Raw genomic sequence first — 22,741 nt, forward strand, 5'->3', positions numbered from 1 at the left:
CGAGAGGGACCCCTTAAACTGTCCAGCTCCATATACCAAGAGTCAAGCCAGGAGGAATCAAAGAGCATGATGTCCGCCTCCCATCCTGGAAAAAGTGAGGAGGTACCATTTCTAGAGGGATGGTGGTTGAGTTCTAAGCCAATGGACTTTTTAAAGACGTTTCACCTTCGCAGGGCTTTTTGGCTTCCTTCATTAAGAGCAGTCTTAGCCAGCTCAATGAATGAAATATCCTTATGAGTTTTAGAAGTAAAAAGTTACCATGAAGGTGTTAACTGTTTGACAAATTAGAAACTGTTTTCATTTCTCAAAGGGTCGTGGAAGTCTTGGCATTAATTTTTCCAACAAATGTTTCTCGAGGGCTGTTATTGTGCCCTTCTGAGTTTGAGGTCCAGCTCTGTGTCTCAGTCAGAGGAGACAAGTGCATGCATAGTACAAATGTTAGACACATGTGCAGCAGGAGAGTAGAGGAGAAAGGAAGGGGGAGGAGGAGAGAGGGGAGGAGGAGTTGGTGGCTGGGGAAGGCTTTAGGGAGGAGCGGAAGGATGCATAGCACTTTGCCAGGTGGGGAAGAGGGTGATGGGCTTTCTATGAAGGGAGCATGATGAGCAGAAGCCGGGAGGCATGAAAATACAAGTCATGTTTGGGGTGTTGTTACTAGAACAGATGGTGCTTGGCATTTGGGTACAGTGGCAGGGAGGAAGAGCCAGATTGCAAAAGTCCCTGCATGCAGGCTAAAAAGTATGGACATGATCCTGTAAAGCAAGTGATAGCTGTTGAAGGTTTTAAAGCAGGGAGATGATGTAATCAGAGCTGTGTGTTGGAGAAAAGCTTTCGCAGCGGTGGTGTGGAGGAGATGCTGGCGTGGGGGCAGATGGGTGGCAGGGCTCTCTGTTATGAGGTTTTTGAAATAGGTCAGGTGAGAGATGATGTTTGAGGCCTGAGTTAGTGGGAGGAAGAGAATTGGTGTCAGTTGAATACCTTTTATTGTGCACGTAGGTGCGTTAGCTCAGGACCTTCACAGAAAACTTCATAGAGTGCTGTTGTTGTCATCCTTATTTCGCAGAGAAGGACACCGGCTCAACGTGTCCTGGCTCAGCCAAGATTTAAACTCAGGTTGACAGTCCTTTGCCACCATGCTTTTAGAACAGAGGGAGTGAGAACTCAAAGGATGCACATGGGAGATAATTTTTGTGGTGAGATGGAAGCTTCTTCCAGAACAGAAAAGGAATACTTGGCAGCTGACTGAAGGTACAGAGCAAGGCTGTTTCCAGGCTGGGCAGCAAGCTGTGGATGATGAACGATACAGGTAACTGAGAACTCTTGGAGGAGGAGAGGGGCAGGGTTTGGGGCCCCTCTAGGATACCCAGTTGGACATGCCCAGTAGGCAGTTGGAAATTTGGTTCTTCAAGCGGCGTCCCAGTCTCCCTGTGGAAACTCCTGTAAGTCCTCTGGGCAGGCTTGGCGTAGGGCTTCTGTAGGAGGGGATGGGTGACATAGCCCCTACCCTTGGAGCCCCTAGACCTAAACTGTATTGTATTGTGCATAGGAATCACTTGGGACCCTTTTTCTGAGTGCACGTTTCCAGTCCTTGCCCGTGGGTGGTGTTTCAGTAGGTTTGGAAATCTGCATTCATGTCAAGATCCTGGGTGAAGTGAGGCAGGTTGCAACAGGATCATACGTTTGAGAATGTTTGGCTCTGCATGGCCTAGGCTGTCTTTTAATTTCACGTCTTTCAGGGAGCTTTTGGATAGCTCCTTAAACAGTGTGACCTTGATCTCTAGTAAAAATCAGCACCTAGGAAACTTGCTTGTTTTTAGGAACTTATGGACATTCATATTTAATTTGGCCAAGGATGCTTTTTAGTTATTTGGATTAATACTCAAAAGCAGCAAGCCCTCAAAATTAAGTTTGTTTTTGCCTATTTAAGTGGATCTTTGGCAAGAGATTTCTAGTGAAATTAGATTCTGAGTATTTTTCTTGCTTATGGAAAAGAGGTTGGAAGAGGGAACCTGAGCCGTAGAGAGTGAGGAGTAATACCCTGGGGTTCTTGGTCGCCTAGGAATGGCCTAGCTTGTCACAGATTAAAAGTCACAGAATGGGGAACTCATGTACAGCATGATGACTAGAATTAACAATACTGTATTGCGTATTTGAAAGTTATTAAAAGTGTAGATTTTAAATGTTATGACTACACACATTCAAAAATGATGATTCTGTGAGAGGGCGGAGGTGTTAACTAACCTTATTGTGGTAATCATTTTGCAGTATAGATGTTTTTCACTTCATCATGTTGTATACCTTAAGCTTATACATGTTATATGTCAATAATATCTCAGTAAAGTTGGAGAAAGCCACTTAAAAGTACTCACCTCTTTGAAATCTGAGTTTTAAACCTTATCAACCAACCGGTTATTATACCATTTGCTTGGTATTAGTCACGACCCCAGCCTAGGGCCCACGCCTCTTCCTCTCTGTTGATTGTCTTTTTTTGTGTGTATTGAGATATAATTGACATGTAACATTATATTAGTTCCAGGTGTGCTACATAGTGATTTGGTATTTGTATATATTGTGACATGTTCACCAGAGTAGGTCTAATTAACATCCATCACCACACATAGTTACAAATTTTTTTTTCTTGGGATGAGAACTTTTAAGATCTACCCTCTTAGCAACTTTTCAATACACAATACAGTATTATTAACTATGGTTGCCATACTGTACATTACATCCTCCAGACTTAGTTATTTTATAACTGGAGGTTTGTACCTTTTGACTGCTGTCACCCATTTTGCCCATCCCCCACCCCCCAAGGTGTGTCTTTTTGGTGAGTGGAGGCTTTGAAGCCAGATGGACTGGGTTCAGGTCACATCTCAGCCCCTTGGTCTCAGTGTGACCCTTGTCTGGTTACCCAGCCTTCCTGAGCTTGTTTTCTGTGACTTTGGAATGTGGGTACCTTTGAAGATTGTTGTAGGAATTGAGTTAGATAATGTCAAAACACCTAGACCTGCGTCCGGCCATCCTCCCTGAATTTCTGGAGGGAGAGGGGAGCCTGGGCACGTGCCTCATTCAGCTCACCTTAAGTACCTACTTTTTGGACTGGGCAGTGTGTTTAGGGCCAACTGCACAGTGCAGTTCTTACTCTTGGGATAATTTTTGCTTCTTTGTCTCTCCTAGTTAACGAGGTTTGGGTTCATTAACTGCTTGCTGCTGACTGCTTCAATTTTCTTGTGTGTGGGAGGGAGAAGCAGCTTCCTCTTGTTTTCCCACCTTTGCTAAATGCCAGTACCACTTCCTACATTAATTACAGGGCTTCCCAGTTCCCTTTCCTGAGTGCCTGTCCTGGGGGAGGGGACAGGAGGAGTCCACCTGCTCTCTGGTTGGTTTGTTCCATCATTGAATAGACGCTAATCGAGCTCTTACTTAGTGCCAGGCTCTGTGCTAAGTGCTTGTTCTTTTTTTTTTTTTTTATTGAGTTGATGGGTTACAATCTTGTGAAATTTCAGTTGTACATTAATGTTTGTCATTGGTGTTGTAGGTGCGCCACTTCACCCTTTGTGCCCACCCCCCACTCCACCTTTCCCCTGGTAGCCACTAATCTGTTCTCTTTGTCCATATTTTTAAATTCCTCATATGAGTGGAGTCATACAGAGATTATCCTTCTCTAACTGGCTTATTTCACTTGGCATAATTCCCTCAAGGTCCATCCATGTTATTGCAAATGGAATGATTTTGTTCTACGTTGCAGCTGAGTAGTATTCCATTGTATATATATACCACATCTTCTTTATCCATTCATCTGTTGATGGACACTAAGTGCTGTTCTTAATGATCTAATTTCATTCTCTTAAAGGCCTTAAGTGGGAGCTGGCATTCCTACTACGTCCACTTTGCAGATGAGGGCCCTTTTCTGGTCCCAGGGTGCATAGCAGGGTAACAGGACCATGGTACCTACACCTACAGTGCTGCCCTTCTCTCCCACCCCTCACTCACTGATAGGGTTTCCAGGGGTGGCTTGTCTGTACAGAACTGGTCAGCTTTTAAATCATGTGGGGGGCTGGCCCAAAGGTCACTTTCAGTGAGTGGTATGGGGACTGTAGGTGCTGCAGAGTTGGGGGGTGGGGAGAGGAACTTGGGGGATCACTGCCAGTGCTCACAGGGAGAGCACGCTGGTGGAATTAAGCAGGGATATTGCAGCTGCATGAGCCTGCTTGCTCTCTTTATTTTGAATGGCTCCTGAAAGACTGCCTGGTATGCCAAGTGTCTATTTGTGGACGCTGTAGACAGGATTTGCTTGTTCATAACCTCCTTTTCTTTTCTGCCATTTTAGTCCTACATTCTAGATGCTTTTGGATGACTTCTGGGAGGGACTGCAGTGCCCTTAGATTATCCATAATAATTATGAAGATGTCCTGCCCTTCAGGGCTGCATACTGGACTTCCTCACTTAACTTTCAACATCAAAACATGTAGGTAAACAGCCTAACGGAAAGATCAATGATTCTGGAGTAGATTTGGTGTGAAATTTCAGCTCTCCCTTAATGCCCTTGGGAAAGTTTCTTAATTTTGGGACCTCAGTTTCTCTATCTATAGAATGGGAATCATTGTGCTCAGTGAGAAATAATGTTTGTCTGGGACATCTAGAGTAGAGCTTGGCACCTGATAGGTGTTCAGAGGTTTCCTTATTCGTTTCGGCTCGATTCAGCAGGTATTAAATAGATTTAGTGTGCCAGACTTTGTACTAAACGCTGGCAGTTAGAAAGATTAGTGAGATGGGGTTTCTGTCCTGGAGGAACTTGAAATCTAGTGGTCAGGGCTGACACATACTCATCATGAGGAGGTTCCCGTGCCAAGACCCAGCATGTGGCAGGAGAGAGAACAGGAGCATTTCCTCTGCCCCAGGGCTTGGGAGATTCTTTCCTTCCTGAAGGAGGTGATACCTAAGCCTGCTCTTGAAGGACTGTGTAAGAATTAACCAAGCAAAGGAAAGTGGATGGGTTGCAGCCAAAGCAACAGCATGAGCAATGGGTGGAGTATGTAGAACTGTATGCAGCCAAGATTTGGCTGGAAGCGGGCAGGCCTGGGAAAGGAGCCCAGAGAGCTGGTGTCTATGAAGGGCCTGGTGGGCCTTGCTGAAGAACTTAGAAGATGTAAAATTTGCTAGGATGAAAAATCAAAATGTAAGGAAAAGGGGCCGGCTCTGTGGCTGAGTGGTTGTGTTCGTTCGCTCCGCTTCGGCGGCCCAGAGTTTCACCGGTTCGGATCCTGGGCGTGGACATGGCACCGGTTGTAGGGCCATGCTGGGATGGCATCCCACATGCCACAGCTGGAAGGACCCACAACTAAAAATATACAACTATGTACCGGGGGGCTTTGTGGAGAAAAAGGAAAAATAAAATCTTAAAAAAAGGAAAAAAATTATATAAATAATGTTTAATAGCACTGTCATACATTTTTTTAAAAAATTCTTCTCCCCAAAGCCCCCCAGTACATAATTGCATATGCTAGTTGTGAGTGCCTCTGGTTGTGCCATGTGGGACGCCTCCTCAGCGTGGCCTGATGAGCGGTGCCATGTCCCCGCCCAGGATCTGAACCGGTGAAACCCTGGGCCGCCGAAGCAGAACGTACTAACTTAACCACTCGGCCACTGGGGCCGACCCCTGTCATACATTTTTGTAGTGTGCAGTCTGGCTAAATAAATTATGGTGCATCCATGCAATAGCGTATCTGCAGACGTTAAAAGAATGAGGTAGAATTATATATGCTCTTAAGGAAAAACTTGCAAGAATATTACTAAGTGAAAAAAATACATGTGCATAGAGTATCTTTGGAAGTATATATGAGAAACTACTTATGGCGATGGCCTTTGGGAGGGGTATGGAGGTCTGGGATAGACGACAGACTAGCATTTAACTGCAGACCCTTTTGTACTGTTTGGCCATTTTTCCACATACATGCATTTCTTTAAAAAAGGAAAATACTGTAAAGAAATGACTAATGTTGGACATTATCAGGTGAGCCGGAAACCAAGAGGCAGAGTTTAAAAATAACTTGTGCTACTGTACTGTAATGCTATTATGCAGAATGCTAGATTATTTCATACTCTGACAATAATACCATTCATGGGGGGTTTTAGAATTTGCCACTTTCACATACATTATTTCAGTCAGAATTAATCACTTCCATCTGTGCTCTCATAGCAATTAAAATATTTTAAGAATTATAAATGTTAAACGATGCTCTGTAAAGTTTGGAAAAGAAGAGAAAAGAGTGATATTATTTGTTTAATGCAACGTCCATGATTTTATTCCCTTTCATTCTTTGCATATACCTTTGTGAAAAATACAATTGTAACTAAAATATACATTTACTTATAGGCTCTTCTGTTTCATATGATTTCCTGTGCTTTCCCAGGTGTTGTGTAGTTGTTCTCTTTATCTTTTTGAATAGCTGCTATTTTGTGGAACACCGTCATTCCTTTACCCGTGGCCCCTGTGATTTGCTCCTGCTCAGGCGTACTCTCTATCATAGCTGGGCTGGTTTGTTGGATTGATGTCATCTCTTCCTAGACCCTTGGGGCTGGGATGGCCTCTTTGTCACCAGAGTGCAAGGCACAGGGGAAGGGCTTGGCAAGTATTTTTGAAGGAATGGATGTTCCTTTTGGGCTTTACAACAGCATTTTAAGGTAGAGATGGTAGATATGGGCAGTTATCAGCCAAGGGAAGAGATTCAGGTTAAGCTGTCCTCCCAAAGTTACACAGCAGCTGTAAGTGGCTGAACTCGACCTTGAATTCATTCTCCTAGCCCCAGCCATCTGTCCACTGTTCTTGAAATCAGAATTTACAGTAGGTTTTGCTGGAGAAAGCAATGGTTGGGTTTCATGTAGGAGGGGCGAATGGGATTTTGACCTTTTTGAGAAATTTATTGCTCTCCTGTGTGTTCTGGTCATGAGTGAACTGGGTTCAAACCCCAGCAGCATCTTTGACAAGTCGTATGACCTTGGGCAAGTTACTTAATGTCTCTGGGCATTAGTAGTATAGGTGGGAAGTGAGTACTCGCATACAGAGTTGGGAGAAGTAATGGGGACAACTGTTCTGGAAGGCCACCTGTCAACGTGTGTAATTTAAAAATTCCACCTCTGGTCTGGCCCCGTGGCTAAGTGGTTGAATTTGTATGCTCTGCTTTGGCGGCCTGGGGTTTCACCTGTTCGAATCCTGGACGCGGACATGGCACCGCTCATCGGACCATGCTGAGGCGGCGTCCCACAAGCCACAACTAGAAGGACCCACAACTACAGATACACAACTGTGTACTGGGGGACTTTGGGGAGAAAGGGGAAAAATAAAATCTTAAAAAAACCCCGAAAAACAAAAAGCATTCCAACTCTTTGACCCAGAATTTCCAGTTCTAGAAATTTATGCTAAGGAAATAATTGTACAAAGACATAAAGTTAATATTATATGGATATTCTTGGCCGTATGGCTTAATAGCCAAAAAAAAAAGGGAAAAACAAATATTTACCTCAAAAGGAGCTTGGTGAAAAACTTGGTCACCCATACAATGGAATAATAAGCAGCTGTGTACAGGGTAAGAGAGAGCTGAGTGGAGTGATGTGGGAAGATGTCTTCTATTTACTGTGAAGTTGAAAAACAGTAGGCTATAAAATAGTATGTATGCTATAATCACATTTATGCTTTTTTTCCTTCAAAGTATTTATTATGTAACTGTTTGACACATTTAAGAGTCTACTATGTGCAGGCCCTAAGCTAGGCCCCTTTAAATGGGTTTGTATATGTAGAAAAAAAGTATGGAAGATCTTTGGGTGCTGCGGTTGAACAATTCTCCCTTTAAAAAAAATTAATTTTATACTATTTTTTCATTATTTATGTATGACTTTTGTAATCCGTATTTTGGAAAACACAAAACATCTTCCTCTGTTCTTAAAAAAATATAAAAACATAGCCATTCCCTTCCTCTCCACCTCCAAATTTCAACCCTTAAATTTTCTTCTTAAATTTTTAAGAAGTTAATTACTACAGTTCTCTTCTGGTTGGTCTAAAGAGAAGACCTTGTGTTTTATCCCGAATTGCTTTTACTCCATAACAAATAGCATTTGAGTGCCTCCTGTGTGAATGAATGCGCTGAATTTGGCAGTGATACTGCAAACGTCTACAGTGTGTGTTTGACAGCATCACTCTAAATCATTGAAAGAGTGCTTAAGAAATTAAATCATTTTAGCATGAAAAACTTTTCGGGTGGTTTGGGCCAAGTTACTCAGGTGTCCTTGACATATCTAGTTTTAACTTTCCAGGGGGATTCCTATTTCTGGAATGTAGATTAAACTGTCATTGGGTCCTAACCTTTTTTATTTTATGGTTTATAGATCACAGGTAGAATTGTTGTTTTGCAATTAATGGTAGAAGCAGAGTCTCTTTTTGTGGGGAGGGGAGAGTGAGTGGATGGGGGAGGAGAGGGAAGAAAGGATATAGAGGAAGATGGTTATATATATATATAACATATATGTATACTTTTTGGTGAGGAAGATTGGCCCTTGAGCTGTTGTCTGTTGCCAGCCTTCCTCTTTTTGCTTGAGGAAGAGTGGCCCTGAGCTAACATCTCTGCCAGTCTTTCTTTCTCTATTTTGTATATGGGTGGCTGCCACAGCATGGCTTGATAAGTGGTGTAGGTCTGCACCTGGCATCTGAACCTGCGAACCCGGGCCACTGAAGTGGAACATGCTGAAGTTATATCATCTATGCCATCGGGCTGGCCCCTGTAATATATTTTAAAATTCAAAGTAGATAGTCCTCATTGAGAATGAAAAAATCAATCTTGATGTTCATGTCTCCCTTTGAGGTCTTCCTACTGCAAAAAAGTTGTTTTTAATATATTTTAGATTTACAGTCATTAAAAAAAACCTTACAACTTGTAATCAACTTGATTATTTGTGGGTTTTATAATAATGTTTTACTAAATCATAAGTAGGTAGCTTTACTGCATGGGGGCTTGAGGCTATGCTTTAGATTTTTAAATTGAATTCTTGGCATCATGTATGAATTACATTGTAAAAGAACTACTATTTTGAGAAAAAATTGAGCAGATCTCTCTTTTTTTAACCAGTGATACTAAAGGTATGTTTAAGTCTACTTTTGAGTTTGCTGGAACAGATGACACGACTCTAAGAGGAAAGATGACGGGCTTGGAGCTGGACAGAGCTGAGTATGGATTTAAGTTCTGCCAGTTCCAAACTGAGTGGCCATTTACAAGGCTAATCCTGCCTTGCTGGTTGTGAAGACTGAGAGATAATGTGTGTAACACACCTGCTGCCTTATCTAGTCAAATGTTCAAGTACTGGTTCCTCCTGAGCTCTTACTGTTGAGATGGGGCTTCCCTGGCTGTGTTTCCTCTGTGCCTCTGTAAGATTGTCCTGTAGCTGTCTCTCTATTTATACCTGTGTGTGATCTGGTCCCAGAGGTGACTGGCTGGTGGGCACAGTGTTGTTCATTGAAAAGTTATGACAAGCTGGAAGTTGGTCGTTGTTATTGCTGTTGAACTTTGCAGTGTAGTGGATGGTTACCATGTGTTAATATGTGCTACTCTCTTTTTAAAAGCACTTTTTGTAGGGGTGGAGTGTAAATGCCAATGTAAAAATGTTAATCTTTGGAAACCCAGAGCTGGGCTCCTGTTATCGGCCACTTGAGTGTTATCAAATCTGCTGGAGGCTAACCAGATCCTGTTATGTAATCCTCCCCCACCCACCCTAAACCCTATGCCAGAGGGTGACTTGCCGGAGGGCGGACACTGTAAACTGAAGCTCCTGCTGTGGCTGTCGTGGCTTAAGATTTTCCTTGGGTTTTTACAGGATGGAATAATGACAAAACCTCCGAGTTGCATGGGTGGACTTCTTAATACCCATCTCCAGTCACACTGCCTCCCTCCCTCCCTCCCCTCGCCCCTCCTCCCCGTTTAAATCTCTCTGGTCCTTTAAGGCTCCACCCAGCCCCACATTCCTGAGAGTGCTTCCCAGACAGCTCGCCCTTCCTCTCCTGTGCTTCTGTCGGTAGTAAACACATTATCACAGGCACCGCTGTCCTTACCATTTTTGTTAGTCTCAGCTTATGGCTGACCCAAGGGCATCCTCCAGCCCTGCATTCTGCTCACTTTTCTTTGCCTCTCCTACGTGGAAGTGATGTGGAGCTCCAGTACCACTGCTGATTTCACAGACTTACACACATAGGATAATAAGTTAAATGATACGCTGGACTTTTTATGGTGTAGTTTGCTGTTTTTACATACACACATGATGCATGTTATCTACTATTGATTTGTATTTTACAAATGATTTCTAATGATTGCATGTAGTTCATATTCCAGTCTGTAGGTGTAACGTAATTTTTTAACTATTTACTTATTGTTGAATTTTAAAGAACGTTCTCCTTCTGCAATTTTGTTGAAAGACCTCCAGCGATTAAACTTATTAAAATCAACCTAATACAGTAGTTAAAAAAAATAAATTTGTAGAATCTGTTCATTTTATTAGTATCTGAGTAATCTCTGTGGTTCGCCGTTGTTATAGGTGTCGTGGGGTACACTGAGAAATAAGTATTAAAGTACTAAGGATAAAATAAAACGTGTATACCAATAGAAATTGATGTCAGGTATTTAAATAGACTGTTAACTTAGGTTGTCTGCTTAAGTTCTTTAATACCTATTTTGTCTAAGTGTTCATCAGCAGTTCAGATGTGATCTCTGCTTTATTACATACCTACTGATCAATCCATTTTATTTTAAAAAGTATTTCAAAGTGGGGCCAGCCTGGTGGCGCCACAGTTAAGCGCGCATGTTCCGCTTTGGAGGCCTGGCGTTTGCCAGTTTGGATCCCGGGTGTGGACATGGCACCACCTGGCAAAAGCCATGCTGTGGTAGGCATCCTGCATATAAAGTAGAGGAAGATGGGCATGGATGTGAGCTCAGGGCCAGTCTTCCTCAGCAAAAAGAGGAGGATTGGCAGCAGATGTTAGCTCAGGGCTAATCTTCCTCAAAAAATAAAAAAATAAAAATAAAAAAAGTATTTCAAAATAAGTTGCAGACATAAGTACATGTGCTCCCCCTGCCCCCGCCAGGAAACCCCAAACCTGTTTAAAATGTAATGTCCACCAAGGTTGCTGTCCAGGCACTCACAGTTGACATTATGTCTGTGGTTGTTCCCTACTGAGCATAGTGGAGGGTGAAGTGCTGGAGAGGATGTAGGTTATGTAGGCACTGAATGATCAAGGGTCTGTGCTTGACTGAAGTGGATCTGTGCTTGCGGGCACTGGGGTGTTGTGGGGTCTGTGAGCGTCCAGGAATTAGCAGCTTTTTCCCTGCCCTGTGTTTCCAGTACCTCAAACGGTATTAACCAATGTGAGCAGCTTTCAGGATGGCTGGAAGGGAAGGTAGATCTGGACTGGGACGGTGCTGAGTGCTCAAGTTGTAAGTATTGCGCCTGAGCGTTTATTTGGGGAGAACCCAAGGCCTCCCTCCCCTGCTGTCCCCTCGGGTCCCCTGGGAAAATAAATAGAGCGAGAGGGGGGAAGCTTCAGTTCTGGATGGGGGTAGGACGACTGATCAGCTCATCAATCAGGAGAGTGTGTAATTATGCGGAAAGGACAGAAATCACTCCCTGAAGGCCACAGACTTGGGGATTTGCCCAGAAGAGGACCTTACAGCTGCTAACAGTAGCCCTATTCAGTTTGGGTGCATAATGATTTTAAAACTAATCAGGAACCAAAGCCGGAGGCTGGGGACAAACACAAATATCTTGTTGACAGAGCAAACATCTAGATTCTGTCAGATAGGAAGTTGCTGAGGAAGGTCAGAGTGGTGTAATGGTGTACGCCAAGCCTTCATCCTTAAACAGATGGGCCCCTGAGGTACCATCTGCAGCTCCCCAGGGCCCTTTGAAATCACTTCCTATAAATTAAATTATCATAAGTAGTATAGAGAAGTTAGTATGGAGGCCGTACCTGAGGTAAAACTAGACAAAGAAAGGAAATTTCCACTGGAGTTACCCACTTCCTCTTCCTCCCTTGCCTTATAAATAGACCTGAGACTATTATTTTGGTCAGCTTTCTTGTTTAGTACTTAAATATCATCGCCTCCCCCAAATAGCCATCCAGAGTAAACTTCCCTTTCTCCTCTTAAGCTCGGACAACTGCGCTTATCCCTACCTAAGCCAGTGTCAGCTGGATGCTTTTCATAAACTGTCCTGCTATTTTTGGTTTTCTGTTTTGGTTGAGAAGGAAGTAGTGTTTTGTTTCTGGTTTTTTCTTTCATCAAAGGAATATGTGTTCTGGGAAGGCAGGGGGAGGGGTTGTTCCTCAGCCTGGGTCAGAGGAGGAAAAGGTGTGGCATCATATGTAAGCTGCTCGTTATAAATCTTAATTGGTGATGTTTTTAATAAAACATTTCAATAAAAACATTTAATAAAACACTTCAGAGCAGAAAGCAGGGTCTGCTGTACTCATCCTTTGATTTATTCAACGGTTATTGGCACCCCTATGTGCCAGGCATGGAGGATTCACGATGGACGGTGTGGCCTCTGTTCTCAGGGACAGAGACAGAGGAAATGGTAAAGTGAAGTTTTCAAGGTGCGTATGGAGCATTAGAGGAGGAGGAGGAGTGAGGGGAGACTTCCTGGAGGAGGTGATTGTTGAGCTGCGTATCAAGGGAGTAGCAAGGTGAGGTGTGGGTTGAGCAGAGGGGATGCGAGCTGAGGCCTGGAAGGTAAATGGTGTGGTGTGTGTGTGGGAACAAAGTGGGTAAGTGTGGAGGGAGCATGGAGTGCAGGAGAGGCCAATGGAAAGGTTGATTTGGAGTAGGAATGAAGAGGAAAAGCCAGGGAGGGTGCATGTGGATACCTTGATTGTAAGGAACAGAGTCAGGAAGTTGGACTGTTAGCATATCAGACCTGCTGGATTGGGTTTTCTGGGTGAAGTGGGAGGAAAAGGCGTTTACTAGACCAGGGCTAAGGAGTTAGAGCAGGGTTGAGGAGAATGATGATAAAGGTTTGAGATGGTTGTTGAGGGAAATGGGGGGCACTTTCTAAGATACTGAGAGCCTTTCTGGGTTAGAGACATTCAAGGGTAGTGGTATCTCTCTGTGAGTGGTGCGACTTCTCTTTGGGACTTTTGGGCCCAGGATTTAGGTGTGGAGAAGCCGTGTTGTGGTATTGATTCCCATGGTGTGGCAAAACAAGAGCGTTGCAGGAAATCGAGGGTCCTGGCAAAGGGGGTGAGCCAGATGATGAGCGGTGGGATCCATGCTGTTAGGGGATGAAGAAGGGGTCACACTCCAGGGACATCAAAGAGCAAGTGGCCTGTGAGTGAGAGGGAGTGAGAGCTGGAAGGAAGGAAGATGTGGTCATCAAGTGAGAGCATTGAATGGTGCCCTCTGACTCTGAGCTGTGACCCTGGGAATGGCTGACTAGAGTCAGGAGCCAAGGATTAGAGGCACAAGTGCGCTCAGTGACAGTAACTGCGGTTGTACGTGCTTCTCACCCCTCCATGCTCTCGTTCCTTTAGGAACTGACCTTTGGATGAAGGGAAAATTGTGAACTAAGTCCCTCCCCCTGTTTTCTTGGTGGATGAGGGGAAATTACCAAACATAGATAGGTGACAGCTGAGAAATGGGGAGGAGGGTGGTATGACTGTGAGTGTTGTGAGTTTCAAGGGAGGATGAATTTTTTACATGAGGTTGGAAGAGAAATGGGCTCAGCCAGCATCTGCCAGTGGAGAGAGGCCGCATCAAGGGGGGCGCAGAGGGGATGGGAAGTTAGTGTTTAATGGATGCGGAGTTTCCATTTGGGAAGCTGACAAAGTTCTAGAGATAGATGGTGGTGAAGGTTGCACAACACTGTGAATGCCACTGTACTTCATGCCACTGAAGTGTACACTTAAAAATGGCAGATTTTGTGTGGCATATATTTTACCACAATAAAAAAATAAAATGTTGGTGGAGGGAGAAAATGATGATCGCTACCCTTGACAGTTTTCCAGGTACAAAACGGACACTTAGTAAATACTTGAGTGTATGCTGTGGATTTTGTTAAGTGCTTTATGTGTATTTTTATTTAATCCTCACTTGTAGAGATGAGGTAATCCTGGTGTACAGATGAGGAATCTCAGGTTTGAAGAGATTAGGCAACTCCCCAAGGTCATACATCCAGAAATGGTGGAGGCTGGGTGCTACCAGAGGCCCCTGCCTCCAAAACCCTTACCAGTAACCCCCTAGGGAAGTTAACAATGGAAAGAAGATTCCAGAGGCTGTAGTGGAAAGGGAGAGGGAGGGAGCTGTTGATAGAGGGAGGACTGGAAGAGGGGAAATAGATGAAGAGGGGAGGGTGGGGAATGGGAGAGAAGCAGGACCAGGGCGTGAGAGGTCAGCTGCAAGGACTGCCCTCCCATATTCCAGCTGAGCACGAGCTGTGATGGAGCTGGCTGAAAGTCCAGGTACCACTGACCTGGTCTCACAAGTGGACTGGGGGCTGCAGAGAAGCATAAGGGCCCTGTGTGGAGTGTGTCTGCTGTCTATAGACAGTCTTGTCGGCAGAAGATTCTTCCCAGACTGGGACCTGGAGTGGGAGGGGCTGGAGGTCTGCACAGTGCAGACCTGTCCAGACCTCCAGGAGTGGAGTGGGAGGAGCTCAGCCTGTACCCCCTTTCTCATCTTCCTCTGAGCTTCCTTCCTGCTGCCCATTGAGTCTGAAGTCGGCAACCTGATACTGACTTTAGGTGCATCAATACGAGGAGGAGGGGGCTGTGAGAAAGATTGACTGTTTTTCTAAAGCCCGAAGAGCAAGGGTGAGGTCAAATCACGGCCTCTCTAGGTGATCGGCAAACTGCACACATTTGCTGCAGATTTTCTTTCTTTTTAACAGAATGGTTGAAATACATAGATTAGGAGATAGATTTTACCTGGCTCCTCACGAGTTTTTGAGGTTGTAACCTAAACTCTTACGGGGTGTCCTGTCTTCAGTGGGGTCCAGTGGCATTTGTGACCCCTGGGTAGAGATGCAGGCCTGTCTCAGATATTGGGATTTCTCGAGGTGTTTGTGAAGTGATCTAAGCTGTTTATAAGGGAAGTGCTCTCTGGGGAGTTCCTGTTATCATTTTACTTCACGTGTTTACTTTGGATTCAGCAGAATTCCTTTATTCTCCTGCTGGTGGTTTTAGATTCTGCGCTAAAAGGCAGGCTGCTTGAGCAATGCTTTCTGTGTAGCAGTGGTGACAGTGGTTTGTGATTATATAATAATTCTGAATAAATAAAGAGATGTTCTCATGGCAGGTCCGGTAAGGGCGGCCTGGAAACTGGCATCGTTAGGGATTAAGTTGCACTGCAGTGAAATTTTGCAGCTGTCAGCCGTGCATCCGCACGTCAGCTGTAACCTCCAGGTGTAAATAGACCTTCATCAGCATCATTGGAAAGTCCTGGGAGGATCTGGAGCGCAGGGGGCTGCTATCCATCAAAAGTCGTTTACAGAATCTTGTTCCTGGCTATGATGTGTCTTACCCCCAGTAGCTGGCTGGATAATAGAGCCTTACAACAATTCTTTTCAAGGAAAGGTAGAGAGTTTATATGCTTGCTGTGCCAAATTCTGATGACTCATTTAACTGTCCCCTTTTGTGCCCTTTTTCTCCAGCTAAGAAACATTTAGGGGCTAAGTAGAATAAGGCAAGCGGGATTTACCGTCAAATGAAAATAGGACTAAGATGGTGATTACTAAGGGTAGTCCTTAGTTTGGGGAGATAATAATGGCTAACATTATAGTGAGCGGTTATCTTCTGGGCCAAGTGCCATCAGGTATTACTTAACAGGCTCCTTCAGAACAGGATTTTGTCTTTTGTTCACAGCTATATTCCCCAGCCATTAACAGTGTCTGGCACTGAGTAGGCTCTCCAATGAATGAACTTAATGCAGATAAGGATTCTGAGGCGTGGAGGGAGGTTAAACTTTCTGCCCAAGGCCACACCATTAATAACTGGGATTCCTTGACAGAAGGTAGATGAAGAAAGTGGAAAGCACACAGAATAGTGGTTTGTCTTCAGAACCTCTTCATTGAAAATGCTATTTACTGTGGTTTTAGAGTGTCTTGAGTTTTACAAAAGGAAATTTCTCCATCTATTAAAAAATACTAATTTTATGATTAATTTTATTAACAATAAATATAATTATATGATGTAGTTTTATAATGTTATGAGGATTAAATGAGAAAGAACTTAGAACAGTGCCTGTACTTTGTAAGTGCTATATGTGTTTGAAAATTTGCCTTGAGTGTCATTTAACTTTTAAAGGATGTTTGATTGTTTACTTGGTTTTAATTTTGAAATAAAGACAAATTTTTTTTTTTTTTAGCTATGGAGACTGTCTTTAAGAATAGACCTGGGGCCAACCCTGGGGTGGAGTGGTTAAGTTTATGCGCTCTGCTGCGGTGGCCCAGGGTTTCACCAGTTCGGATCCTGGGAGCGGACATGGCACCACTCGTCAGGCCATGTTGAGGCAGTGTCCCACATGCCATGACTAAAAGAACCCACAACTAAAATATACAACTATGTACCAGGGGGCTTTGGGGAAAAAAAGGGAAAAAAAAAAAAAAAAGAATAGACCTGAGGGGCCGGCCCGGTGGCACAGTGGTTAAGTGCGCACGGTCTGGCGCATGCTAAGTTGGCGGCCTGGGTTCGCCACTTCGGATCCCAGGTGTGGACATGGCACCGCTTGGCAAGCCATGCTGTGGTAGGTGTCCCACATATAAAGTAGAGGAAGATGGGCATGGATGTGAGCTCAGGGCCAGTCTTCCTCAGCAAAAAGAGGAGGATTGGCAGCAGATGTTAGCTCAGGGCTAATCTTCCTCAAAAAATAATAATAATAAAGAATAGACCTGAATGAGAAACATTATACAGAGATGTAATAGGAAGCCAAGAGTGAGGTCTGATTTTAATAATAAAAATATTATGTTACCATCTAAACAGTACATGAATACAAAATATTTTATTAGCCAAACAACTAGAAATACAACATTTTTAGTAGGCATTGTCCATGGAGCACCAAGAAAGCATATTATAAGAAAGTATTATTGTTTAGCCCAGTAGTCTAAACATTTTTGACACAGCAGTCCTATCAATAAAATACTGTTTTGCTCACACCTGCAAGGTTTGTATATTTATGAATTATAATCATTATAAAATACACAAAAATAGAAGTAAAGGAATGAGACAAGTAAACGTTATTAGACATTCTAATATTTTCTTTCTGTATTCCAGAAGATCACTTGCACCCTTCACTTTTGATCTGGTTTAGAAAGCCTGAAAGTGATCTAGACGAGAAAGCACACAGTATTTTTTGAAGGAGGGTTTGCTGCTCTTGTAGAGTGTCGTGTGGATGAGACATTGAGAGAGGTAAACTGCCAGGCAGATTGAGTGTAGGATGTTTTGGGGAATAAAGCAGAAAGCTGTCTCTGGCCATCTGCTTGAATGTGTTGGTGAGGTGGTCACAAACCAAAGTGCTAAGGATTAAAGTGTCCCTGTTGGAATGGTCAGATCACTTCCTCATAACTGATTGCTGGACGTGCTGGAATAGAGGAAAAAATATAGTACATACAGAAGGTATGGAAAATTGCTCTTAAATTTGACAGGTGTTTCAACTGTTTGAGAGGGTTAGACCTGAATGGAGTGATAAGGCAGTCAAGTTAATAATCATCTGGAAGTGAGATGGTGGAAATAAGATGAAATTACTGGACTGGACCTTGGCAGGAAGTATAGCGAGTGGAGGGGTAGTGAGGAGGCGGCTCTAATCTCAGCCACCAGGAGAGGCCAGGGTGGAGGCCGCTGATGTCTGTGGAAAGGCAAGAGCAGAGCCTAGAGTGTGGCTTATTGTCCTTATTGTGGGATATTTGCTGGCAAATTTGTCTCAGTTTCCCCACATATTAACATTTTCTAAGCTTGTTAAAAACGTCACCTGTTTCTGGATTTAAATACTATTGGAATATTTTCAGCAGAAGCATTTCACAATAAGAGAGAAAGAAGCCTCTTCTGGAAATTGGTGGGCCAGATGTTAAAGAACCAGAGGACGTAGCAAATATGGACCATTGGTGGGTACCTTCCATTCCCTAAAGAACTTCTCTGAAAGATGGGATAGATAGAAGGACCTAGTCTTTGGCAACATTCAGCCCTGGAGAAGTTTTCTTAAATGATAGTGATGATATCATTCAGAGAACATTAGTAATAAATATTCCTGCCCTTCATTTTACATAAAAAAGGCTTAGTCACTCATAAATAATTAGTTGATGTGTTTGTGGCTTTGATGGGGAATTTGGGAAACTGTGATAGTTGGCAAATACTTACAAGTGACAGGAATAGAATTAGAAACTAGTAAAATAAGGATTTGGGGTTGTTGGGAGTCCTTGAGAAAAGTGAGCTCACTAAAGGAATGAATCAAGGAAGAGTTACGTTGATTCCAGAAACATTACTCATTAGGGGAATGCAACCATGCCCTTCTCACCCTTCCAGTGAGAAACCGTGGGAGTGTCCAGTGGAGGGCCTGGCCTGTGGCAGGCGTGCCCATAAACCCTGCGATTCTTCCTCGCTGTTGTTTGTCCAGTAAAGAAGGATTTAATACTAACACGTGGCTGTAGTATACAGATTAGAATCTGCCAAATCCTATTTCAAGGACTGGGAAGGAAACAACATTCAGAACTATGTGTTTGTAGAAATGAATGAGGGCTTTTAAAAATTTTCACCGGGTGACCTTTGGCAGATCACTTGTTCACATTGAGTCTCAATTTCCTCCTCTAAAAGGAGAAGAAAATTTCATTGGAATAATCTAAAGCCCCTGCGAGGTTCTAAATGAGTGTGTCCATTTTGAATAGATGAGGGTGGGAGGTGACGTTTATTTAACACTATCCACTGTGTATGTTCCAGGTACTTTATGTACTTTTCCTTTAATCCTCATTATTTCATTCGCTCTGTAAATCATACTCACGAGGTAGGGATATCACTATTCCCATTTTACAAATGAGAGTAACGTGGACAAGTTCACTCAGCTATCGCTAATAGGTATAAGCTGGAATACAATGAGAAATGGTCATGATAATAGTAACAGTGACTTGTAAGTTTTGAATGAAATGAAATACAGTGTTTAGGGTATTAGAATTGTCATATTTTCTTTTCTTTTCTTTTCTTTTTGCTGAGGAAGATTAACCAGCTAACGTCTGTTGCCAATCTTCCTTTTTGTTTTTTTTGCTTGAGGATGATTAGCCCTGAGCTAACTTCTGTGCCATTCTTCCTCCACTTTATCTGTGGGTTGTCACCACAGTGTGGCTGATGAGTAGTGTAGGTCCACACCTGGGATCTGAACCCTCAAACCCAGGTTGCCGAAGCAGAGCGTGCCGAAGTTAACCACTCTTTCTTGGAGCTGGCCCCAGAATTGTTCTATTTTCTCATAATTTACTTAGAAGTAAAATAAATTTTTAAAAGATAGCAAGATCTCAAATTCTATCCCTTGAAGACAAAAAACTCTTTTGGATTGTTGGGATTTGGGAGGGGGGCGATAAGTGACAGCCCTGTTTTTCCTGTCAGTCTGAGTTCTGAACCAGTTCTGATAGAGACAAAGAGAAAGAAGACATCAGGAATTCAGGTTGCACCCTTTTTTACTGATAGAACTAATATTGGAGAATATGACTTAAGTATGTGTCAACAGAGGGCTTCCTAATACTGAATCCCACAATAATTAGGCTAACCTGGCTGCCCACAGACAGTGCTGGATCATCATATGGAAGCCTGCTCCTGGATGGCTGGAATGTTTGAGAAGACTTGAATGTGTACGTCCAGAGGGTAGCTTGGCACCTAAGAAGAAGAAGGGGGTGGGGCTGGGGCCCCATCCCCAGTTTCTGTTCCCAAGCTTCAAGTATTATCTAAGGCAATAGGCTTCCAGGAAGGGGTGAGTGGGGCCAGGAGCGAAGCCCAGAGGGTAAGCTAGAGGCTGGCTCTCCGCATAAAAGGGAACAGGAACCAGGCAGATCCCTTCCTTGCTTCCTCTCCCACATAATAAATGCTATTCTGTTTCCTGAGGCCAACAACATGCTGGATAAATTGTTTTCTTCCACTTGAGACACTGGCTTTTGTAAAAGTGGAGTTGGATTTAAAAACAAAACAAAACAAAAAAGCCCCTAACCATATTGTTGTTGTTGAGGCCCATGCTGCTTCTGTTTCCATTTTAGTAGAAGTCAAAGTAAAATATTCTGGCATATATCATTCACTCGATGTTCTAAGAAAGTCACTGTAACTGATTGTGCTAATAGCATTGTCTTTCAGAATCTGAATTCAGCCATATGCCTTTGGAAGTTTAAAATACCTTGGTAATTCTAGTTTTTTGGAGAGGTGGTAAATAGATTGAAAACTTGGGGTGAACAAAAACTGCCCCTGGCCATATGGCTGTTGAAGTCTCTGCTGTGCGAGAGACCTAGTTTTAAAGTTGTTCTTTCCCCTCACATGCTGTTTTTTCCTAGGAGTAATGGAAGATATTGAGACTGAAAATTATTGTGGGCAACTGGCTTGTCATTTTCTAAAGTAACATTTTTATTCAACAAGTAAAACAAATTTACCCAACTAAATTATTCATAGGAATTACAAAACTTGTCATTTAGTGTGGATGTTGGGATATTCAGGTCATTTAGAAGGCTGTGGTTAAAAATAAAATGACCTAAATATATAGCTCTACTTTTTTTTTTTAAGGGAAGTTTAAGCTTTTAATTTTTGTTTGACATTGGTCCTAATTCTGTTTCTATTGGGAACGTAAGTAGCTACTCTTTCAGTGTTCTAAATAAAGAAATTCCTTCTCTTCTTGTTGGTTGTTTCTCATTGTATATGTGGATCTGTTTTTTAGCCAGGTTATATAAGTCCTGTTTCCTTTCTGATACATGAGGGGTATATATGTGAGTGACAGAGAAACTGGAGAAGATGGTACACAAATGTCTCCTCCAAGGAAAACTGAAGACAGTTCGTTACTTGTTCTGATCACTTCTTTTATACTTTAAAGGAAGCAGCATTTAAAATATGAACTGCTCCCAGTCTGCTTTTGGGCAGTAACTGGAGCATAAAATGTTGAAAATCAATTATGTATTTAGGGAGATGAAACAGGCTGACATATTGAAGGCATATTGTATTCTGTTTGGTGGACAAAGCAGGGCACTTACGTCATATTCCTTCAGTAAAATGTGTCCCAAAGTGAGACAGAGGATAACACATCCTGATGTGCCCAGACTTCACAGAACATGAGAGTATTTATGATATACTTGCCATTTTGTCCTGGGAAAAAGTCCTGTCTTAAAAATTGGCTCAGCTTTTTTGGTTGTTGGCTGATAAGTAAAGAATTTCATTTTTTTAGTACGTTCTTGGCCCCATTTATAGCAGCATTTGTAATGCATTATACATTCCTCATGCCAATTTGGTGATAAGATCTTCACAGGAGAGGGTAGAGAGAGTGTTAGGTTTCTTCTGTGACCCACTGTGCCTGACACCGTGCTGACCAGCTACATAGCCATTTGATAACTTGCATGAGTGTTATCTTATGACCACTTGATAGGAAAGGCCTCTGAAGACTGAGCTGTTTCGAGCCTGAGGCCACATGGTTGGTAAATAGCTGTATTAGTCTGCTAGGACTGCTGTAACAAAGTACCACAAACCAGGTGGCTTAAATAACACAAATTTATTGTCTCAGAGTGCTGGAGCCTGGAGGTCCCAGATCAAGGTGTCAGCAGGGTTGGTTCCTTCTGAGGCCTGTGAAGGAAGGATGTATGTATGCTCCTTAGCGTGTAGATGACAGTCTTCTCCCTGTGTCTTTTCACATCATCTTGCATCTATGCATGTCTGTCTCTGTGTCCAAATTTCCCCCTTTATAAGGACACTGTCATATTGTATTAGGGCCCGCCCTAATGATCTCATTTTACCTTTTTTTTTTTTTTGAGAAAGATTAGCCCTGAGCTAACTGTTGCTAATCCTCCTCTTTTTGCTGAGGAAACCTGGCCCTGAGCTCACATCCATGCCCATCTTCCTTTACTTTATATATGGGACGCCTAGCACAGTATGGCTTGCCAAGTGGTGCCGTGTCCGCACCCGGGATCCAGGCCGGCGAACTCTGGGCTGCCAAAGTGGAACGTGTGCACCTAACCGCTGCGCCACTGGGCCAGCCCCTCATTTTAACTTGATTACCTCTGTATAAAGACTCTATCTCCAAAGAGTGTCACGTTCTGAGGTTTTGGGAGTTAAGACTTCTATGTGAATTTTGAGGAGGACACAGTTCAGCCCATAACAGCAGCAGGTCTGGTGTCACACTCTCTTTTTCTCTCCTAATTCAACAACTTTCCTAGCCCTGGTTAATAAATGTTTGTTGTTTCATTTATATGCAGCTTGGACAGGGAAGCCCAGACTTTCTCCTCACAGAAATACCAGCTCCTCTCCTTACGGTTCCTGCCATGTTGGTTTATAGATTGAAGCCATTTCTTAGATTGAAGCTATTTCTTAGATGGTGATAGTTTTGCTTGAGGCTGTCTTTTAGTGAATTGTAAAAACATTTATCTTGTCCTCCTTTGACCCCTGGAGTATAAAAATACTTGTCACTTGATGTACACATTGGTTTTTTTTTTTTAAGATTTTATTTTTTTCCTTTTTCTCCCCAAAGCCCCCCAGTACACAGTTGTATACTCTTTGTTG

At 43.0% G+C, this 22,741-nt stretch overlaps 1 protein-coding gene across 38 annotated transcripts in view; it reads left to right on the top strand.

The window, feature by feature from the left end:
- Positions 1 to 22,741, top strand: part of TANC1 (tetratricopeptide repeat, ankyrin repeat and coiled-coil containing 1) — a 229,124-nt gene that overhangs the window by 13,299 nt on the left and 193,084 nt on the right. The window contains exon 1 of one of the 38 annotated variants that reach the window (XM_070241068.1): positions 790 to 1,306. The exons of 33 other annotated variants lie outside the window; for them this stretch is intronic. The gene's annotated coding sequence lies outside the window, so the exon portion shown is untranslated. Of the gene's footprint in view, positions 1 to 789; positions 1,307 to 22,741 lie in introns of those variants that run through there. 4 more of the 38 variants (XM_070241043.1, XM_070241036.1, XM_070241040.1 and 1 more) reach the window with 4 other exon arrangements.

Source organism: Equus caballus, chromosome 18 (genome assembly GCF_041296265.1).
Source record: "Equus caballus isolate H_3958 breed thoroughbred chromosome 18, TB-T2T, whole genome shotgun sequence".
Lineage (NCBI taxonomy): Eukaryota > Metazoa > Chordata > Mammalia > Perissodactyla > Equidae > Equus > Equus caballus.